The sequence below is a fragment of the Heterocephalus glaber genome, unplaced genomic scaffold, assembly GCF_053883595.1.
Source record: "Heterocephalus glaber isolate CG9 unplaced genomic scaffold, H.glaber_assembly_v1.0 deba00001004, whole genome shotgun sequence".
NCBI lineage: Eukaryota > Metazoa > Chordata > Mammalia > Rodentia > Bathyergidae > Heterocephalus > Heterocephalus glaber.
This window is the reverse complement of record NW_028258179.1, coordinates 6,591,941-6,613,862: the sequence shown is the minus strand read 5'-3', so window position 1 is coordinate 6,613,862 and position 21,922 is coordinate 6,591,941.

The following is a 21,922-nucleotide window of genomic DNA, read 5'->3' as shown; positions in this document are numbered from 1 at the left end:
GATGAGGAATTTGTAACCAAGCAAACCTCCATAGCAACAGGTAATTAAAGTCAATTATGATTCTAAGACATTTATTCAGAATGTTTTTAATCCTTAAGAAAAATCCAACATGAAAAAACACATCCCAGAATTTCAAGGCATGTAAGTTGGCAACAAGTAACAACCATTCATGTTAGATTCAGTCATTCAAAAAGTGGGTGCATAATTTAAGCTTGAGAAAGACCTTTGCTTTCAGAATTCTCTAAAAGTCAGCTCCTCAGAGAACCCTAGGTTGAGTGTCCCATGAAATCTGGCTGCTGTCCTAAATGGATTCTCCTATAATGGCAACTATATTCCTGGTGGCTTGGTTTCCAGACTAGTCCACAAAAGCTTATTTAAGCTACACACATTAAATTATAGCTCTCATGATACTTTTTCAGCTACATTTAGCTGCATTGTTCCAGGGAAAATGCCTTGTGAATCTCATGTTGAAATAACAACCATATCTCTCCCCTGAACCCTGAAGCCAGGACAGGCAACTGCAGTGAACTTATATTTCACTAACTAAAGTAGAACTCTGGGTAAGCAGTTATCAAAGCATACTTGAGGCTCTAGGAGTTTTCAGTTCATATAAGTTGATTAATTCTATAGAAGTCCTACAGGAAAGGCAACTGCTGGACTTTTCTTTAATCCAGTATTTCCCAAAGATATTTGACTAAGGAATATTTTTATCTATGGATAGTCTATTTAAAAAAAACAACCTGGACCAGTTGAAGTTGCAAGGGGTTAGTGTTCTGCAGAATGCACTCAAACACTGCCCTGTTATAGTCACTTCCTAGAGTGAACTAAATCATCGGTTCTCAAACTTCACTGCCCATCAGAGTCATCTGAAATGTTTTCAACACCTAGCTGATGCCTTAGTACCCAGCCCCCAGGTTCTGATTTCCCTGGCACGGATGTGGCCTTTGCATCAGGGCATTCTTACGGGCAGCACATCTACATTGTGCCAGAGGCTGGAGCTGTCTTTGTAACATCAGAGTTGGGTGCCCAGCATTTGATGTCTAAGAGCTATGAACCAGGATTTGGGCAGGACCAAGCCTGGGGAGACTGGTGAGCCCCGTGATGGGACAAGGGGAGGCTCACATGATCAAAAGCGACAGGCTGACGATGGAACTGACTGGATGTGTGTAACCATCCTCAGAGCCCCGCCCCCCACCTCAGTATGCACACCAGCAGAACAAAGTGTCCTGGGAGAAAGGTCACTGGAACCTTAGCCAGGGAAAAATGCCAGGCCTACACTACTAATGCCAGCACAGAACAGAGAATAATGTTTCCTTTGCTTTTCCCCTTTAACTTTTTTTTCCATGGTTGTGTGAGAGCATAGCTTCTCTACACCCACACTGGTTGTGGTTGAAAGAACACAAAACTGTATACATCATCTTTTGTTCTGTTCATAGAACAATAACTCTGAAAATGTTAGTCCACTTTGCTCATGTTATTTTTAAACATTATTTTGGTATTTTGGTAGGGGCAAATAGATAATAAATGTATGTGGCATGAAATTCAAAATGTAGCAAGTCCTATATAATCAAAAATGTCTGCCTCCTCTATTCCCTTCAGCTGCACAGTTCCTCATTTGTCTGCTGAGTTTTGTTTGTTAGTGTAATTTCTACACACCCATCACCAAACTGTTTTGGTCTCAACCCTACCCTGTAATGTATTCATGCTCATCGGTGGTCTTTTTGCTGTACTTTTTTTCATTGACCTTTCAGCTGGTCGAATAGCATCCTCTAGTAGTTTTTTCAAAAAGCATTCCTAAGAACTAGACTTCCTAGGCTCTTGCAGGTCCAAAGATGCTTTCTGCTGCCTCAGTGTGTGGTTCAGGGGCAGTAGCAACCTTATATCCACATGTTTTCTTTAGGACCTCATAGACCCTTTTCTCCTGACCTCAGGGGTTGGCAGAGGTCTTGTAGCACTCAGAGCCAGGTTGAGGAAGAGGTAACGGGATCTCTGGAGCTGCTGTCCAAAGGGTTTTTTCTTTCTCCTGGAAGTTCAGCCATCTTGCTCAGCTGAGTCCCCCAGGGACAGCTCTGCTTTGATATTTTCTATGAGGGTGTAGGATGTTATCTTTCAAACCGAAGAGTCAAGCCTTCATTTCTGGGCATTATAATTGAATACATCTTTGTCTCCTACTTTTTTGTGGGAATGTTAGATTTTTTAAACAAAATCGTCAGATAAAACCGTATATCTACCGCATACTATTTTCAAGTATACTCGCATATGTTGTGGACTAACTAAATCTAGCTACTTGCAAGTGCATGACCTCACAGGATTGTACATTTTCCCTTTAGCATATTTCAATAATATTATGCACTGTTAACTTTAGTCATCATGTTGTCCAGCAGATCTCTTGAACTGAGTCCTTCTGTCTGAACAAAATGTTGTTTCTTTGACCAACATCTCCCCAACCTCCTGCCAACCATCTTTGAGTATAGTTCTTCTATTATTTTGTTATCTTCTTTGAAGACATCAATTATGTATGTGCTTTATCTCATTTATCTGTCTTGCTAATTTCTCACTTTCTCTCTAATTCTTTCATAATTCTTGCTCCATACTAAATTCACTTTTTCTGTCTTTCCCAATCCTGCCATCCATAAATTAGTAATACATTTCCACAGCAACTCTGCCCTTTTGCACTGCCTCCAGTTTGGCTTTCTTTCCTATAATTGCTTTATTTCCTATCCACTCCATTCCAGAACTCTCTTAGCTTATGCTTTATATCGTTCTATTATATGACCATGTCATCATCCCTGAGCCCTTATCAGTGAGCTCAGGTTTTATAAAGAACTCACATTTTTTCTACAGGACATCGTTCCTTCATTAAGATATTTTTAAATTTTAGCAATAGGTTTGTTCATAATGTTCATCTGATCTATAGCAATGTTTTTATGAGGCTTGCTTATTTCCTATTCTTACTTTACTTTTCATATATTTCTTTTGAATAGATCTCTCTCTCTCTCTCTCTCTCTCTCTCTCCCCATTACCAACTCCCTATCCACACACCACAAAGGCTCTTGCTCCTGCTGCCCTGGACAAAACCACTCACAGAGTCTCTGCTACAATTTGGTAGGCAAGTAGGAAGGCAATTTTGAACTCAGGATCAAACTATGATTTCTAATCCATTAATCACAGTACAGGAGTTTTTAATCAGAATTAACACTTACGTTTCTAAATCAGACTAGTCAGAACTCTGAGGACAGGTATTTGATGATTTACCCCTTTAAACTGCAACAAAAATTGTTGCCCTGTTATCTACCATATCTCTATTTTATAGCACTTAATAGATGCTCAACACATAATTAAAGCAGGGGAGCTATCTCTGCCTCTGTCTATAGCTCTGTCTCTATATCTATGTTCACCTGGAAGAGTAACAGTCTACAAACTCACACACACACCACCGTGTCAGGCCACAGTAGGTCTCTGCTGTCTGTTGTGTGATTCTTATTTTGCACTCACCTACGATCCCAAGGTCTCACCACACATTCTCTAAAATATCACAAGAAGGAAATGACCAGAAAGTTTAATTTTTCTAATCTAGCCTATTTTGACAGAGGGTAGCTTCACATTTCCAAGAAAGAACCAAACCTACAGTCTTGGTGAGGGTAACTGTTCACCTACAAGAAGGATGCTGCTTATCTTCCTCTAAAGCCTTCAGCTGGATAGCTCGTTAGACTGAGATAAGTCCTCTGCTCTCAGCGCCCACAGGTATCAGAGAGTGCCTTGGTGTCTCAGACCTCCACTCAGGGGCCCCTTCTGTCACCAGCCTACAGCTGGACCAGGCATAACCACCGGTTCATGGTAGATCCTGCCACATCCGAGCCTTTGGATGAAACACCAGCCCTGGCCCACACTCCGTTACATCCATGAGAGATCTTGAAGATGAAGATTCCACTAAGTTATGCTCAGGTTCCTGACCCATAGAAACCCTGAGCTATGGAGGTGCTGTTTTAAGCTGCTAACTTTGTGGTAGCTTGTTACACAGCATTAGATAACTGATTCAGCACCATTTGGGAAACCTCTTCTTGCAGACTTCTTCCTCACTGTATTCATTTCCTAGCATTTCTAAAACAAAGAACCACAAACCAGACAACTTAAAACAAATGTACGAAATGCATTGTCTCAGAGACCTGCGGGCTAGGAGTCCAAAATCACTGTGTCAGCAGGGGGCGCTCACCTGAAACCTGTTGGGAAAAACTTTCCTGTCTTCTTACCTTCGGTGGTTGATTCAGTCCTGGCTGCTCCTTGGAGAAGAACATTGTCACTCCAGTGTGTCTTGTCGTCACAGAGTTTCTTCTGTGTGTCTCTCTTCACAGGTCACCTTCTTGTAAGGACACTGGCCACATAAGATTTGGAGCCCACTCTGCTCCAAAATGGCCTCATCTCCATTTAATGGCATCATCAGTAACTATTTGAGAACAACACTGCATTCAGAGGTAACAGATTAGAGCCTCACATGTCTTTTCAGAAGGCAGGGAGAGGAGGAAGGGGTGGAAAATGTAACCCATAACATGCCGAGGATGCTTTTCATTCTCATGCTACCATATTCCGACTTCAGTTTTGGCTCTTTTGTTAATCTTTTCATGGGGAGTAAAGCTTTGTGTTCTTCTCGACCCACATGTTACTGATTAAACAGAAAGTGAAAAGTGAGAAGGAACAGGGATCCCATTCCCTATAATACTTAGCAGCCACTCTCAAAACCCAGTGACGCACAACTGCAGAATAAATGCTTCAGCCACATGACCTCCATAATATTTCTGGTTGACGTGCTTATTGCTCAGTGGGGAAAAGTGGCAGAACATGAAAAGATGGCATTCTGTTTTTACCACCAACCCGAGTAACCAAAGAACTGGGAAGTTTATGAGTGGAGAAGATGACAAATAATTTAAGAAGAAATAAAATGTTTTATAGTTTTCAGACGAGTGTTTGAATAATGGTAATGAGACCTTACATTTAGTTAGCACTCCACAATTTACATTTGTATTTCCTTCCTAGCAGTCACCCAAATACATGAGGGAACTGAGTGCCATGACAAACTTGGGGGTACAGACAGCTCAGGAGGGTATCCAGTCTTACATGCAGGTGAGCCAGCAGGGCCTGGCCACGTTAAGTTGTGCTGCTCAAGATCACTTACAGGTACTAAAACAGGTTGCTTGACTTGCAGTCTAGTGCCCTTTTTCTTTAATACACTTCCCACAACAACAGCAACAAAAAGTTGTGTTAATGGAGGAAGGAATCAGAGGATGGATATTTTCAGCCACGAAGAGGAGAAAGGAAGGAAAATGTCAGTACTAACAAATGAGCGTTACTGGACAGTAGTACCTGGAGGCTTGAGTCAGTTTCAAAAGGGCTTCTGAAAGTCAGGTCATGAAGACATGGTCTCCCAAGCAAACACTGCCCCCCTACTTTATCTGCTTTCTCTGAGCATTGAAGAGCCTCAGAACAGGGCTGGGGAGAGAACTCTGGGCTGCTCCTCAGGAGATTGAGTCCTGCTCTTTGCTCTTGCTCTGCACAACCCATGACCTTGCACAAGTCTTTTAGCTCTGGCCAGATGGACTCAGTGTACCACACATGTGACACTTTTGTCATAGCAGGCATTCCCGAATGACTTTACCAATGAAGAACATGGTGACTCTGGAAGTATGGCTATGGGCTGGGGCTGAGATTTTACTGAGATAGAGGCTCTGGCTCCATGTCTCAGATTCTCTCAACTGTGCCCTCTGTCATGTGTTGACCTCATATTCCAGTTTGTAGAGAAAGAGGAAGCCCTGAAAATGAGACAGTTTTCCCAGTACCCTGCAGCGAACTCCTCTGTGCTGATTCCTGGCCAATGGACTCAGGCGTCCATTTCTGGGCCAGCCCCTAGAAGGAGCTGCTCTTCCCACCATTGGTCCTACTGTGAGGAAGACGGAGGAGGGTGAAGACTGTCTACTTAGCACTGCTCTACCAGGCCTCTAAAGCTCCATCTAAACCTGAGGAGTCAACAGGTCTTATGGAATAATAAAAAAAATTAAAACAAAAAAATTAAGGAAATCAAAATGGAGCATTATATTAAAGAAAAACAATTCCAAATAAATTAGCTTCATTGCCCTTGAGTCTTCTAGTGATACCTTGTGCAACTCGAGGACCAATGACTGTTGGCTCTTCATAAGCCTCCAAAGTGATGTCAGGTGTAAAGTCACCCTTTCCTATAATAATCCTGTTGGGTGGGACCTTCCTTCCCATTCATGGTACTTGTATTTCTTCCTAAACAAGAGGCTCTGGCATAGAGGTACAAAGAAAAGGAAGGTGGAGAGCTACTCTGTCAGTCTCAGATTTCTTTGTGTGCACACAGGTACAGTATGTGTGTATTGTGCGTGTGTTTATGTTCCTCTTGTAGAATCAACAAGTATTATTCACTGGTTATTTGCCAAGGCCATAATGAATCTCTAATTTGACTGTACTAATTAACTTCTTTCTAGACTATACTTGAAAGTCATTTTCAGAGTTCACATCAACATTACATGGATTTTTATTATAAGACAGCCCATATAGCTCTCATAAACTTGTAATTCAGATTTGTATGTCAGCACATTGACCAGTTGGGTAATAATTCTGTGCTTTCTTTTATTGTTTCTAATTATAACCCTGTGTATCAAGATAGTAGTTCATATAAAAATCCAATGTTTACGCAAATAAAAAATGAGGTAGGTCCCTGGCACAACTGAATCTGTCTAATGTAATTATGGCCTTGGTCATGGTTGTTTTTTCAAGGTCTTGATTTATGATCCCATCATTGAGCAAAATACTCAAACTAGTCTGGATGATGTGGTTTGGATATGTTCACTTCAGTATTTGGAAATAGGCATGCAGGCACCCTTCCAGTGGACCATTTAAAAATCAGCAGGAAAGAATCCTGGAAATCTTAGACTTTGTTTACCCCACTGTCCTTTTGTGCAAAATATGTCACCAGGTTTAAGTGATGCTCACAAATATTCTCAAGGAAAAAATAATTAAATGTTAGCAAGTTGACTGCCAGGTCTTCTGAATCAAGATGGTGTAGTTTCATTGACTTTTCCAGGGTGACTTCTTCAGGACAAAGATGTTCAAGAGACCCCTGGGGCTCCCGTGATTGTCCACAACTTCTACTTTTTTGTTACTAAGCCTTAAAGAATGAGGAGGGAGCTGATCTGAACCACTTTTGTTCATAATCCTTCAAGATCATTTGCTAAATTTCAGGATTTGCTTTTATAGTTGAGACTAATAAAAGAAGTCACAAAGAATCATATTATTTTTTAGGTAATAGTGATTGAACTCAGAACCTTGTTCAGGGCCTGCTTGCGAGGCAGGTGCAGTGCCACTGAGCTAAATCCCTGGTGAGAATCATATTTTTAATGCACATCTGGCACCCAAACTGAGGTAGTGAGCTAACTGAGAATGGAGTATGTCAGATAGGTAAGCTGGACAGCCTAAGTACCAGGTTGTGCCTGTTTTCAGGAGGTTGTTTTTTATGCTCACAAGAACAGCATTTGTAATCACTGTCATAAAAATGAGTCACAGAGTTATTATGTCTTATACCAACTAGTATAAAATAATACTTACAGAAATTACAGGCTTGGAATGACAGGCTTCATCTAAGAAGGGCATGTACAGTGCCAATGCGAAGGGTGTGACTTTTGTCCCAATAATTCCACCTCTAGGCCATCTTCCTAGTAGACATTCAAAATGTATATTCAAGAGCATTTTGTTCTTTATTTTTTACTGTAGCTCAAATTTTAGATATTAAACAGTTTACAAGAGAGGATTGATTGGCTTCCTCATACTACAGAACAGTGTTATGATTAGGACAAATGTTTATAAAATTATTAGGGTATTAGTTTCTTCTGACTGGCATAACAGGTGGTTTAAACCAATACAAATGTATTCTGTTCACTTGGAAAGGCCAGAAGCGCAGTCAAGATGTGACAGTGCCATGATCCTTCTGGAGATTTTGAGAAAGAACCCTTCCATGTGTGAAAAGACTGGCACCACCCTCATATGCAGAGCTCTCCAAGGAAATGGAGGAGAGTCTGCTGCCCAGGGTGTGGGCCTCTCGGCCAGACCAGGTTTGCAAAGGGGTCAAAGGGAAGAGGCTTTGGAGAGGAGACTGGGGAAGAAATCTGCTGTGTGAGCCCACCTTGGAGGAAAGGGTAGGGGATGTTAATGCTTGGGAGGGAGGTTCAAGGGATACTGAAGACTTGTGACTGACTTGCAACTGAGATGGAGAAAATGCACAGAGTACTGGGGTCCTACTGCCATTAGAAAATCGAGGGGCCAAGAGATGGGCTATCCCAGGGCTTCAGGGGCGGAACCAAGAGAGGATGCTCTAGGGGGTGGAGCCTGCCTGTTCCAGGTTTGTCAGGACAAGTGACGCATGGATGTTTCCTGGGACCAGACCTGGTTTACAGAGAGAAAGCCAGTATATTAATTTCCCAGGGCTGCCATCAGGGGGACCACAAACTGGGAGCTGAGAAAGAGTAGGTAATGGGCCAGGGATTTAGCTCAGTGGTGCTGCCTCCTGCCTCAAAAGCACAAGGTCCCAAGTTTGATCCCCAGTACAAAAAAAAAAAAAAAAAAAAAAGAGCAAGTATTTATTCTTTAGGCCAAAAGTGTGAAATGAAGGCATTGGCAGGTTGCTTCCTTCTGGAGTGTCCAAGCAAGCCTCTGCTCCATGACTCCAACCTACATCCTGGTGGCTCCAGCCATCCTTGCCATCCATTGGTGTGTCACCCTGCAACTCCAGCCTCTGCTACACAGTCTTCAACTCTCTGTTCCTTAGTCTCTGGTTTCTTTTCTTCTAAGGACAGCAGTCATTGGAGCACAGCTCACTCTGATTCAGTATGACCTCATCTTAATTATATCTGCAAAGATCTTATTTTCCAAAAAATATGTCACATGGATATGAGTTAGGGGAGACACTGCTCAACCCAATACCAGATTAAATCATGTGGACTGAGTCCACTGTGGCTGTGTGAAGGGGTGAGAGACCAAGAGAAGGAAGATGTTGTGCAGGAGGATGGCTCAGAGCTGAGCAAGCACTCCTAGGGACACGTGGGATGGAGCTGAATCTGTTCAAGGCCAGCCAAAGGCATCCCAGGAGAAGAAAGGAGCTCAGCTCAGTTTTGAAGAGCTCTGCATGGAAATGCCAGATTTACCATCTGGCAGGCTTATGGTACTAGTGGGCCCACTCCACCAAGAACTGTTCAGGCCCCTACCTCCACTTGCAAGGTGTAGATGAAAGATGGAATCAGGCTCCTTCCCTATGGGAGGCTAAGCCCTAAATGCATCTGAGAAGAGGAGCAAAGAATGAGTGATGCTCAGCTTAGTGCTGACTGTGTCACAGGAAGTCTTCTAATTTGCCTCTATTAGTGTGCACTACATATAGGCCCCGCAACATGGCATCATCCTAATTAAAGACTTGAGTCTATTTTAGGGCTGAAGTTAACCAGTGAGCTTGCTATCTGAGCATAATCATGACCAGCCAGTATTTTTATTCTTTGTTAAAGGAAGATTTCCACATGAGAGTGTTTATAAAGCACAAGAAATGAATATATTTCCTGAATTCTTGGAGAATTTTTTTCATTTAATGCTTCCTTTTACAATGCATTTTCTTGACACTCTGAGTTATGTCTGCGGGAGCTACCTTGTAAAGGGTTAGAATGGAATGTTCCTAATCCAATGTGTGATCTGTAGGGGGAAGTAATGCCCTCCTCTGTTCTCTGAGGCACCAGAAATGTCAGACTGGGTGATGTCCCGAGGACCCCTGGTGAGGGGAAATAAGCAGGGGGAAATGGAGTGACCTAGCAAAGAGAGGAGAGGAGAAGGCTGACGCAGACAGGTGGCTTTCACAGTTGTAGCAGGCCTGCAGAGCTCTGCTTTGGAAGAAATAGCAACAGCCTTTCACAGGATGACTCACCTTTTCCAATTTAACCGTGACCTAGTTATCGAAACCTGGCGAAAATACCCTGCCTTGCTCTCTGCAGGACACACAAAGGGCTCTGGAAGTTCACGGAGCTGTGCTTAGCAAATCCTGCCACCTAGTGCCCTTGGCCCAGCATGTTCTGTGGCCGCTGGGAGCCAGCCCAGAAAAATCAGCTTTGTCATCATCGCCTCCCCTCTTCCTGCACCCTGGTTCAGAGAAAAGTAAAGCTCAGGTTTCTTACCTGTTCATTTAGTTTGTTTTCCCTTCTGAGGTAGATTTTATTTGGCTTTTGAGAAGGCCAATTTTCTGTTGAGTGTGAGCCAAGGGAGTGTCTATTTGGATATCAAAAGAAAGAATGCCAGGGTCCCAGGCAAAGGAAAACTTGGAAGTACCCCAACTTCTGTCTAGTGTCACAAGCTGAAAACCCTAGACCTTCAATCCGGAGAAGAAGAAAGCAGACACACAAAAGGGAGAGTGTTTAACAGGGTCCTATGGGGTAAAGGAATTCTCCATCTCCTCCTGCACAGGGTCTCTGTGGTGGTCCCGGAGGACCTAGGTTCCTGGATTGGCTTGGGAGCCACTAATGTATGTGGACAGATGGGCAGGTGGGCTGAAAGGTGGGCCTGCAGTTGTTTTATAAGAAGCAAATGGTGGTAGCATCTGGTAGCCAAAGTGGCCCGTTGAAGCAACAGTGCAGCTACATCCTCCCTACTGTATCTGTTCAAAGAACTCTGCTTGTTGATGTTTTCTTCTTTCCAGAGGTGAGAAGACAGACTTCAGAGAGCTGAGAGAGCTGATTTTGCCTTCTATTTGATGAGACCTGTTTTCCTCAAGCCATCCTCGTTGGTAATGGGCACTAGGGTTATTTAAAGAATTAAATGATATAATACATGCAAAGTGCCCATGTGAGCTACAGCATTCAAACATGGCAGCTGTTGGCGTGGTTTGATTGTAGTTACTGAGATAAGCTGAATGAGGTCACCCTAAGCCCCAAAAAAGGTCGCATCCTCATCCCCAAATCTGTGCATATACAACAGTGTTAGTTTTCTAGGGCTACCATAACAAAATATTATAGATTTGGTTGCTTAAGGAACAGAAATCCATTTTCTTACCTACTTGGAGGCTGGAAGTCCAAGATCAAGGTGTCAGCAGGTTAGAACAACTCTGAGGCCTCTTTCCTTGGCTTGGAGGTGGCTACCTCCTCCCTGTGTGTTCACAGGTCTTTCCTCTGTTCGTGTCTGTGTCCTAATCTCCTCTTCTTATAGGGACACTGGCCATGTTGGGTTAGGGCCCAGTCATATGACCCTGTTTATACACTAACTACCTCCAGAAAGGCCTATTTTCAAATCTAGTCTCAGTCTGAGAAATTAGGGATTGGAATTTCAACATATGAGTTCTGGGAGAACACAGTTCAGTTCATAATAGATACCTTCCATGGTAGCAGGGATTCATCAAGTGTTATCAAGGATCTTGAGATGGAGATGATCCTGTCTTACCCAAGTGGATTCAGTGTAATCACAAGGGTCCTTACAAGAGGGAGGGGAAAGGTCAGGTCAGCAAGAAGGCCATGTGGTGATGGAAGCAGAGTTTTGCATCGTGAGGATGGAGGAGGAACCCCAGGCCAGGGAGCACAGGTGGCCAGAGAAGCTGGAAGCAGCAGGAGAACACACTGTTCTTTGCAGCCACCAGCAGAAAGGCAGCACTGCCAGCACCTGCACTGTAGCCCAAGAAGAGCACGTAAGATTCACATGCTCCAGAGCTTTGAGACCAGATATTTGCATTGTTTTAAGGCACTAAGTTTGCAGTAATTTGCTTCTTGCCCCCACACAGGCATAGCTTGCCCAACTGGCATCATCCCACACTAAAGAGGTATATGAGGACCGAAGGGTCCACACTGACATCCCAGCATCCCACAAAATCCATAGTTTACAACAGGGCCCATTCTTGATATTGTGCATTCTGAGTTTGAACAAATACACAATGACATAAATCTACCATTATAATACAGTGTAGAGTAGTTTCATTGCCCTAAAAAAAATTCCAATGTTCCATGTGCCGATCCCTCCCTTCCTTCTAAGAAAGTGGAAAGAGCTAACCATTTTCCAGTCTCTGTAGCTTTGCCCCTTCCAGAATGTCATCTAGTTGAAGTACCAGTATATCTTTTCAGATGGGCTTCTTTCCATCAGCAACAGACTTTTAAGTTTCCTCCATGTCTTTCTTGGATTGATAGCTCCTTTCTCTTTAGTACTGGATAATATTCAATATTCATATATATTTCATTGCCCAGATGCACTACAGTTTATCTATCCTTTCTCCCACCAAGGGACCTTGCCTGCTTCCAACTTTGGGCAGTTATGAATGAAGCAACTGTAAGTATCTGTGAACAAGCTTTTGTGTGACTATGTTTTAGAGTCATTTGGGTAAATCCCCAGGAATATAATTGCTGAACCACAAGGTAAGAGTATGTTTAGTTCCGTAGGAAACTTCCACACTGTCTTCCCGTGTGACTATACCATTGTGCATTCCCTCAGCAATAAACCAAATTCTTGTTAGTCCCCCTTCTCCTGTCATTTGGTGTTGTCAGTATTTTGGTTTCGCCCACTCTAGTAGTTGTGTATTGGTATCTCGTTTGCAGTTCTTTAATGATAGATGATGTTGAACATTTTTCATGTGTTTATTTGTCCACTGTATATCTTCTTCCGTGAGATCTACATACATCTTGAGTTGAGTAGTATCATCTCTGGCATTCTTCTTATCCTTCAACATTGAGTTATCTATTTTGGATTATTTATAACTCCCTGTAAACTAAAATCAGTATTGATCTCCACAAAGTAACTTTCTGGGATTGTGTTGAATCTAGTTTATTGAGGAAAAACTGACATCTTGACAATGTTGAAACTTCCTTCCTGTCCCTGACATGGAATAAGTCTTCACTTATTGAGTACTTTCATGTCATTCGTGAGAATTTTGTAGTTTTCCTTCAATAGACCCTGTGTGTATTATATTACATTTATACCTTTCCATTTGGGGGGTGCTAATACAAATGGTAATGTGTTTTTAGTTCCAGTACTTGTTCATTGCTGGCATGGAGGCAGATGATTGGTAGTTGCACATTACCCTTGCTCTAGCCATTTATTAATCCTCAGAGCTTTTTGTCAATTCATTCACATTTGCTTTTATCTTCTAGAAAAGATTGGAGAGAATTGGGATAATTTATTCTTTAAATGCTCAGTAGAATTCGCCAGGGAAAACATCTTGTGGGTTCCTATTTGGGAAGTTATTGATTCAATTTCTTTAGTCGATAGAGACTTATTTATATGGTCTATTTCTTTATGTAAGCTATGTCATGTAAGGAATTGGTCTGTTTCATCTAGGTTTTCAAGTTTGTGGGTATAGATTTGTTTAGGGTTATCATTTATTATCCATTTAGGGTCATGGGAGCTGTCACAATGTCCTGTCTTTCATTTCTGATACTGGTAACTGTGCCTTTTCACCATTTTCCTAGTTGGCCTAGCTGGAGGCGGATCAATTTTATTGAACTTTTCCAGGAATCAGTGTTTGTCTTCATTGATTTTTCTCTGTTTATTTCCTGTCTTAAATTTGATTGATTTTTGCTTTAACCTTTATTATTTTTCTTCTGTTTACTAGGGATTTAATATCCTCTTCTTTTTCTTGTTTCCTAAGGTATAAGCTTAGATTATTGAGTTAAGGTATTCTCTTTTTTATGTGTGCTCATTGCTATTAGGGTTCCTCCTAAGTGCTGCCTTCACTACATGCCATGAGCCTTGATAAATTATATTTTCACTTTTGTTTGGTTAAAAAGATTTTTTAAAAATTACTCTTGAAATTTCTACTTTGGGCCATGTGCAGTTTAGAAGCATGTTGTTTAATCTTCAAGTATTTTGTCAGTTTCCAGATATCTTTCTGTTGCAGATTTCTAGTTTAATTTCATTCTGGTGGTCTGAGAGTAAACGTTGTACAATTTCTGTGCTTTTTAAATTTGTTAAGGTGTGTTTTATGGACCAGAATTTGGTCTGTTTCGGTGACTGTTCCATGCAAATTTGAGAGGGATGTGTAACCTGCAGTTATTGAATGAAGTACCCTGTAGATGTCAATTATATCCAGGTGATTGATGGTGCTGTTGGATTCAACCATGTGTTTACTGATTTTCTGCCCAGAGAATCTATTTCTGACAGAGGGATGTTAAAGTTTCTGATTATAATAATGGATTCGTCTGTTTCTCCTTGCAGTTCTATCAGTTTTTGCCTCACAGAGTTTAAAGCTCTGTTGTTGGGTGCATACACATTAAAAATTATTTTGTGTTCCTGGAGAATTGATCCCTTTATCATCAGTTAATTCCCTTCTTTATCCCTGATAACTTTCCTTGCTCTGAAGTCAGCTCTGTCTGAAGTTAATACAGCTATTCTTGCTTTCCTTTGATTAGTGTCAGCATGGTGTAGCCTTCTCCATATCTTTTACTTTCAATTAGCATGGGTCTTTATATTTAAAGTGGGTCATTTTGTAGACAAGATATATAGTTAGTTCTTGTTGTTTTAAATCTACTCTGAAAATATCTGTCTTTTAATTTGGTTTATTTACACAGTTGATGTTTAAATGGATATTGATATAGTTAGATTAATGTTTTATTTTCATTATTGTTTTCTACCTGTTGCCCTTGTTTGTTATCCCTATTTTTGTCTTCTACACTTTTTCTTCTTCTTTTGGTTTCAGTTGAGCTTTTTATATAATTCCATCTTCCCCCTTTTCTTAGTGTATTTCTTTTTGTTACAATTTGCAGTGACTGCCCTAGAACTTATAATATACATTTATAACTAATCCCGCTTCCAAATAACACTTTATTACCTCACAGATAGTGCAGTTACCTTATAGTAATTGATTATGTATTTATTATGATATATAAAAGATTCTTAATTTCTGCCTCTTGTTCCTATATGATTGCTACCATTCATTTCATTTTTACGTAGGCATATAATATATATTAGAATACTTTGTCACTATTATTACTTGGAACAGATTGTTGTCTTTTAGACCAAATAAAAATGAGAAAAATATGTTTTCACCTCTTACTGTTTCTCTAATACTCTTCAGTTTTTTATGTAGATCCAAGTTTCTGACCTATATAATTTTCCATCTGTTGAAAGAATATCCTTTAACATTTCTAGCAAGGCAGGACTACTGACACTAGATTTCATCTTTATTTCATCTTGACTTTTGAAAAATAATTTATAAGGTACATAATTTGAGATTTGTGAGTTTTTTCTCTTAACTTTTCAGATAGTTCACTCCAATCTCATCTTGCTTGCATGGTTTCTGAGAAAAAGTCAGATATAATTCTTATCTCTATTCCCTTATAAGGAAGTGCTTTTTCCCTTTGGCTTCTTTCAAAGAATTTTCCTTTGTCTTTGTGTTCGTGAGCTTTCCATTACTATAACAGATACCTGGGATAATAGCATATGAGGAGAACAATTTGGTTGGGGCCCACAGTCTTGAATCCTTGATCTGTTGGCTAACTGTGAGACAGCACATCATGGCAGAGGGACATCGAAGAACAAAGCCACTCACTGCATGGCATGGAAGCAAGACAGACAGGAAAAGGAAGAGATTGGTATCCCACTGGTGCCTCCCAGGGTAGGCCCACAAATGCCTAAGACCTCCCACCAGAATCAATGTCTTAAAACTTCCACCATTTCCCAACAGTGTCATGGGCTGGGGACCCAGCATTTAACAAGCAGGCCTTTGGGGGACAGTCAGAGCTAAACTAAAGCAGCCCTTGATTTTCTGAATTTTGTGTGAAACATGCCTGGAATGGTTTATTTATCCTGTCTGTTGTTCTTGAGCTTCCTACACCTGTACTTTGGTATCCAACATTAATCTCAGGAAATTCACATACACTCACTTCTAATGTCACTTCTGTTTCTTCCTCTCTTCTCTTTCCTTTCTAGTAGTCTCACTGCATGTACATGACATCTTTTGGACTTGTCCAACTGTTCTTGAATATTCTGTTCTGTTTCCCTCAATCTTTGTTCTTTGCTTCTCAATTTTGACATTTCTGTAAATTCATCCTCAAGCTCAGAGATTCTTTTTGCAGTCTTATCCAGTCTGTTAATGCCTGCAGCACCATCAAAGGCATTCTTCATTTCTGTTACAGAGTTTTTTTATTGCTAATATTTCTTTTTGATTTTTTTCTTAGAACTCCCATCACTCTGATTACATTATCCATCTGTTTTCTTCACGCCGTCTACTTTTTTCATTACAGCCCTTACCATCTTAGTCTTGACTTTAACAACACCCTTGCTTGCTATAGTTTGAATGTTCCCTCCCACCTACATGTTGAAGTGAAATTGCCGTTGGGTTGGTAGGAGGTGGGGCCTTAAAGGGAGATGTGGTCATGTGCACACCACCCTCATGGATAGACGAAGGCTGGCTTAAGTCTGCGTGGGTTTGTAATGAAAGGGGAGCATTTGGCCCCATTCTCATTCTCTCTCTCTCTCTCTCTCTCTCTCTCTCTCCCTCTCTCTCTTCCTCTCTCTCATTTGCTCTCTTCCTGTGTGATGCCTCCACTCACAAGATGTATCAAGAGGGCCTCCCTAGATGTGGTCCCTCAATGTTAAACAGATGTTTCTCATTTAGAGGTGACCTACCTGTTTAATAACTGTTCCAACTTACGACTGGCCACTTGAACTTGCTACTTGTCTTTTTTGGGTACAGTTCTGTACATCTTTTTTATAGAGCTTCAGTGTCTTTTTGGTATGGTACACTTTGTTTATATAGTACTATAATTTTTGCTGATTATATTGTATGGTACAATACTGTAGTTTTGTGTTCAGTTATACATTATAGTGCTGGATGTGAGAGTTATGTAAATAAGGGCAAAGTCATCAATTTTGAGTTTCCTTTGACCATTTCTTTGTTTAAATATCATAATATATACTATATACAATTCCTCAATTACTGGCCCATTCAGTTAATGACCTGATCATAGGAATGAGACTCAGTCATTAAGCAGGGAATGATGTACTTCCCCACCTCTAGAACTATGACCCAAATAAAGTTCTATTATTTAAAATTTACCCACTCTGCTGTATTCTGTTATAGTAGCAGGTAATGAACTAAGATACTATGACATAAATCTGATAATTTCAAAATTCCTCATGTATCTATTCTTCTTTTAATATTATTCAGTCTCTTCAACATGTGTTTTTTCCTTTTAGTATGCCTTGTAATTTTTATGAAAGGTAGACAAGAAGTACATGGATGGTGTTCTCTGCAAGGACTTGGTAGATGTTCTAGAGGTAGAGCTCACATAGTGTGCAATGCACCTATACCTTCGACTGGGTCCTCTTGCAGTTTTTGACTCTCACACTTACCTACCTTGAGCCTACAGAAATCCGTCAATACAGTTCAGGTTTTCCTACCCCAGCACTGGTCCCCAAGAAAGTTTATGCCTGTGGATTCCTGCTGTGGTCAGTTGTGATCCTCTGTATCCTCTGATCTTTCTCCCCAATTTTGGGGGACATCAGTTTGACCCATGACTTCATTTATCTGACAGATCTAAGAAGTTGTTGATTTTTCAGTCTGGTCAGCTTCTTTTTGTTAAGACAGAGTAGTGACTTCTAAGCTTCTTACATGGAGGACCAGAGAACTGAAGCTCTTTTTTATAAAAGGAATTTTCCCCTGATCAACTGTCCAAGGGTTCGGGCAGCAGGAACCTATTAACAATCAAATTATTGATTGAAAAACTGATCATTAGCTGTATTAGTATGATCACATTCAAACAGTATTTTATGAATGAGTAGTGATCTTTTGAAATAAAATAGAACCGCATAACAAATAGCACAAAACCACAGGACAGTGGAGGTAATATTCAGCCCATTTTGATTCTAGAAACAGCAGAAAGGAAATGTTTGCTTCTTTGCAGAATTTAGATCACTGGGAGATAATAACTGAAGCAATCTACTACCAAGGATGTAAAACATGAAACCATTCATAAATATTAGGAACCCTCATCACATCCCATGTTATAAGGCCATGAAAATGGAAGCAGGGATATATACACACCTGCACCAGGCAAGGAGAATATCAGCTCTAGGGGCACTCAGTATGGTGCCGAGGACCTCACAAGGTTGAGGGCGCACATGAAGGTGGAATCAAAAGAGGGGATAAGAAAGAATGTGGCCTTGGGGCAAATGTGCCAACTCAAGTGTGTGGGTTTGAGAAATCTGGGAGTCTCAGATCTGTGGCTTTGCTCACTGACCTACTGCTGTACTGTGTGCCTGAACATGGTTGGCAAACCCATCAGAATGAGCAGGTTTGGGTAGCTCCTCTTCCTCTGCCTGTTGGCATTTCCAGAAAGACTGGTTCTTCCTGGGGGATCCAGTGTTCCCAGGGTGAACTGGGAAGTAGAATCAGGAAGGTATTCATGGTAAGAGAGTCCAGAGACATGGGACCAACACTCTTGCTGTCCTGGACATGAGATAGCCCTGGACATGGAATGTGGGGGTGTCTCTCGAAGTTCCCGAGTTCATCGGAGGGTGCACTGTCTCTGCTGTGCATACAAAATGCCTTCTTACTCCCTGTTTTGAACTGAATGTGTCCCCTCCCAAATTCATATGTTGAAGCCTGAATTCCTAGTGTAATATTTAAAGCTGGGCCTTTGGGAAATAAACTGGCTTAGATGTGATCATGAAGGTGGGGCCTCCATGATGGGATTAATGCCCTTCCATTATAAGAAAAAGAAGAGACAATTATAATAAAGAGAAGCCTTGTTTTCTCTGATGTGTAAAGAGCTACCTACAAGCCCCAAACTGAGAGCCCTTATTAGGAGCTAAATCTGCTGACACCTCAGCCTTAGACTTGAATTCCCAGACTTCAGAATTATGAGGAATAAATATCTGTTGTTCAAGCCCTTTGGCTTTTCTGCCTTATAGGAGCCCAAACAGACTTAGACATTACTGTTGATCCCTGTCCCTACGTAGCCTTTCAAGCCCCCTGCAGTTTACCCTAATGAGACACCTCCTGTGCTTTAGACTAGAAGCCACAGCCGCTACCATAGCAACTGCAGCTGGGCCTCCGCCCATGCCTCACCACTTGCAGGCTCTGCTTAGACTTAAACCTCAGCCTGCTCTGCCAGATTTGTAGGAGCACCGTTTCCTCCCCCAAATTCTCACTCTTGCAAGCAGCCTGATCCAACAGGGAAGGTAAGAAAACAGAGCAAGCAAATGAGATGGTCTAGAAAACTCAGAGGTGGCCAGTCTATTTATTTGCAAATGAACTTATTTTAAATCCAGGTTCATTTTTAAAGGACAGAAAAGGTAGAACTTGGCACCTCTGCAGTAGGAAACATTCTATAAAGTAACTCTTACCTGGACCCTTCCATTCTTCTCTTACATGTATTCTCCATGGTCTCTGACAGCCTATAATTATTGAAAAAATGAGGCAACACATTGTGAAATGTGGATAAAATTACTCATAAGCAGAATCATATCTTTTGCTATGATCTGGAACATAACAGCCTAGGAAGCTTTGTCCAAACTCAAGGGCACTGACAGATTTCCAGGCTGCAAAGGTCCCAAAAATGATGAGAACTGACTGCTCAGCTTTTCCTACTCACCGTGACCTGGGAAGGGAGGAGCGGTGTGGTGTTCGACATATTGGCAACAATCAGGCCTCACTGAGGCCCGCTAAGGATGGAAAACAAGGAAGAACATTAAATATTTGAACTCTGGGCAATTTTTAATCCTCAGCTATAGAGAGACAAGAGAGTAAACACTGTCTCTAAAGGTATACGTTCCCAGGGGCTCTCAAGAGTGCCACGTGGTCATGCACAACGCTTCTGACGATGCTGTAGTAGGGAAGTCACACCTGCATCAGACAGAGGCCACAATTTTCCTGTTGCACAAGCTTTGTGGTGGCACAATGACATTGTTATGGAGATGTTTGTCACTGTTTGTCTTGTACTATGATTTCTACGGAGGTCAGAGCTGACAGAGAAACTCAGCTCTGGCCACATTCCTCAGCCCCAGCATGGAGGGATGATGTGAGCCACTCAAACAGAAAGCCACATGGTTGCTTTGTTTAATGGAAAATCACTCCCTAAGGCCTGGCCTGGCCTGGCAGGATTAGATCACGTTTTCCTTAGAAACAGCCACAGCTGAGGGTGCAGAGTGCATGGGGGCCTTGGCCTCCATACGCCTTTGTGATGCCTCTGCTGCGGGCAACAGTGGATGCACTCACCACCCCCAATGCATGTTTGCATCCTAGCTTATGCATGCAGAAAAGTGGTGCTTTGCAAAGGCCTTTGCTAGCTGCTGAGCACTAAGCTCTGCTACATGTGCTTTTGGCTCTCAGAATCCCAATGTAAAAATATGCAGAATAAATCAAACAGTTCTGTCTCCCAGTATTCCATACACACTCCAGCTTTCTTGTGGGCCGATGACCACCATTAAACAAGGATTGGACATATTACATCTAGGTTGTGTTTGCTACTATTCTCTCCAAAAGAAAGTGGAAGAAATGTATTGACAACATTGGAAAGATTAGCAAATGCAAAGACTGGCGAATTACAAAGATAGGTAAATCAATATATAAATTATGTGCAGTTAATATCCTATTCTGACCCTAAAAGAGATATACATGATTTCCATGGGTTTTTAAGGATAAAATCTACTATTTGACAAGAATCTGGTGAGTTGAGGAGAACTGTTGTCTAGAAAGTGCGAAGATAGAAAGGATTTTCCAACACCAAATGCTAAGAACAAGTGAAGGTAGTACAAAACTAACTGACACTTCTGAATGTCGACATAAACATTCTAAATGAAGCAGTGGCATATTTCAGTAGTAGTAAACTATGATCAAGTGTAGTTAGTTCAAGAGTGCAAAGATGGTTTAATACCAATCATTTGTTAACGTAATTCTATTGTGTCATCAAAGAATTTCAATATATTTGATAAAGCTCAGCATACATTTACATCCTAAATGCTTCAGAAAAAAAGAATAGATAACAATCTTAAGCTTACAAATACGGATCCCCTGACAAAAACCCAGCAGCTTTGTCCCTAATGGGGAAATGCTAGAATGATTCCTTAAAATACTGTCAAGTGGGGAACAAGACAAGGACATGTATCACCTTCCTGTTATTGTTAGAATATGCTCATCAAAGAAAATCAGAAAAAGAAGGAAGTGATATTTGAAAAATGGAAAAAAGAGGGAAAATGAATACTATTTGCAAAAGTTGTGGTTGCCCACATGGAATATTCAGAGTATCAACTGAAAACCCATTAATAGCAATATAAAAATTCAACAGAAATCCCCAAACCTTGTATAGGTTAGTAAATTTATATTATGAACTCTAATGACAAAGGATCTCAGGAATAACACCAACAGCAACAAATGCCAGAATAAATCTAAAAGGAAATAGGCAGAACACATATAATAAAATTCTTAACTCTTTTAAGGGAAATTAAAAAAGACTTCAGTAAATAGAAACATGTAGTTTTATGGAGTAAAGCTCAAAAATCTAAAGATTACAATTTTTCTAAATCAATCTGTAAATTTGATGTAATTAATTTGATCCACAATGCCAACACTTTTTTTTTCATAATTTGACAAACTCATCTTAATGTTAAAATAAGGTAAGCGCATAGAAACACCCAGGAGAGACCTGGAGAAATGAATAGAGGAATGGGGTGATGGAGGAAGCAGCCTCATCAGTCCTGTGAAAGCAGCCTGGAGAGGAGCAGCTTGCTACTGGGGCAGAATGAAGCGGTCATGTCTTGATCCAGGCAGGCACAACTGGCAGGGACCCTGTGCAGCCCTCCCTCAGGAGATGGTGTCTTAGGCCAAAGCCTTGGAACTGATGTGGGGTCCAATCTTGAACAGCCCCTTAGGGTCGGGTGAGTCTCATCCTCCGACCCTCTCGCTCCTCGG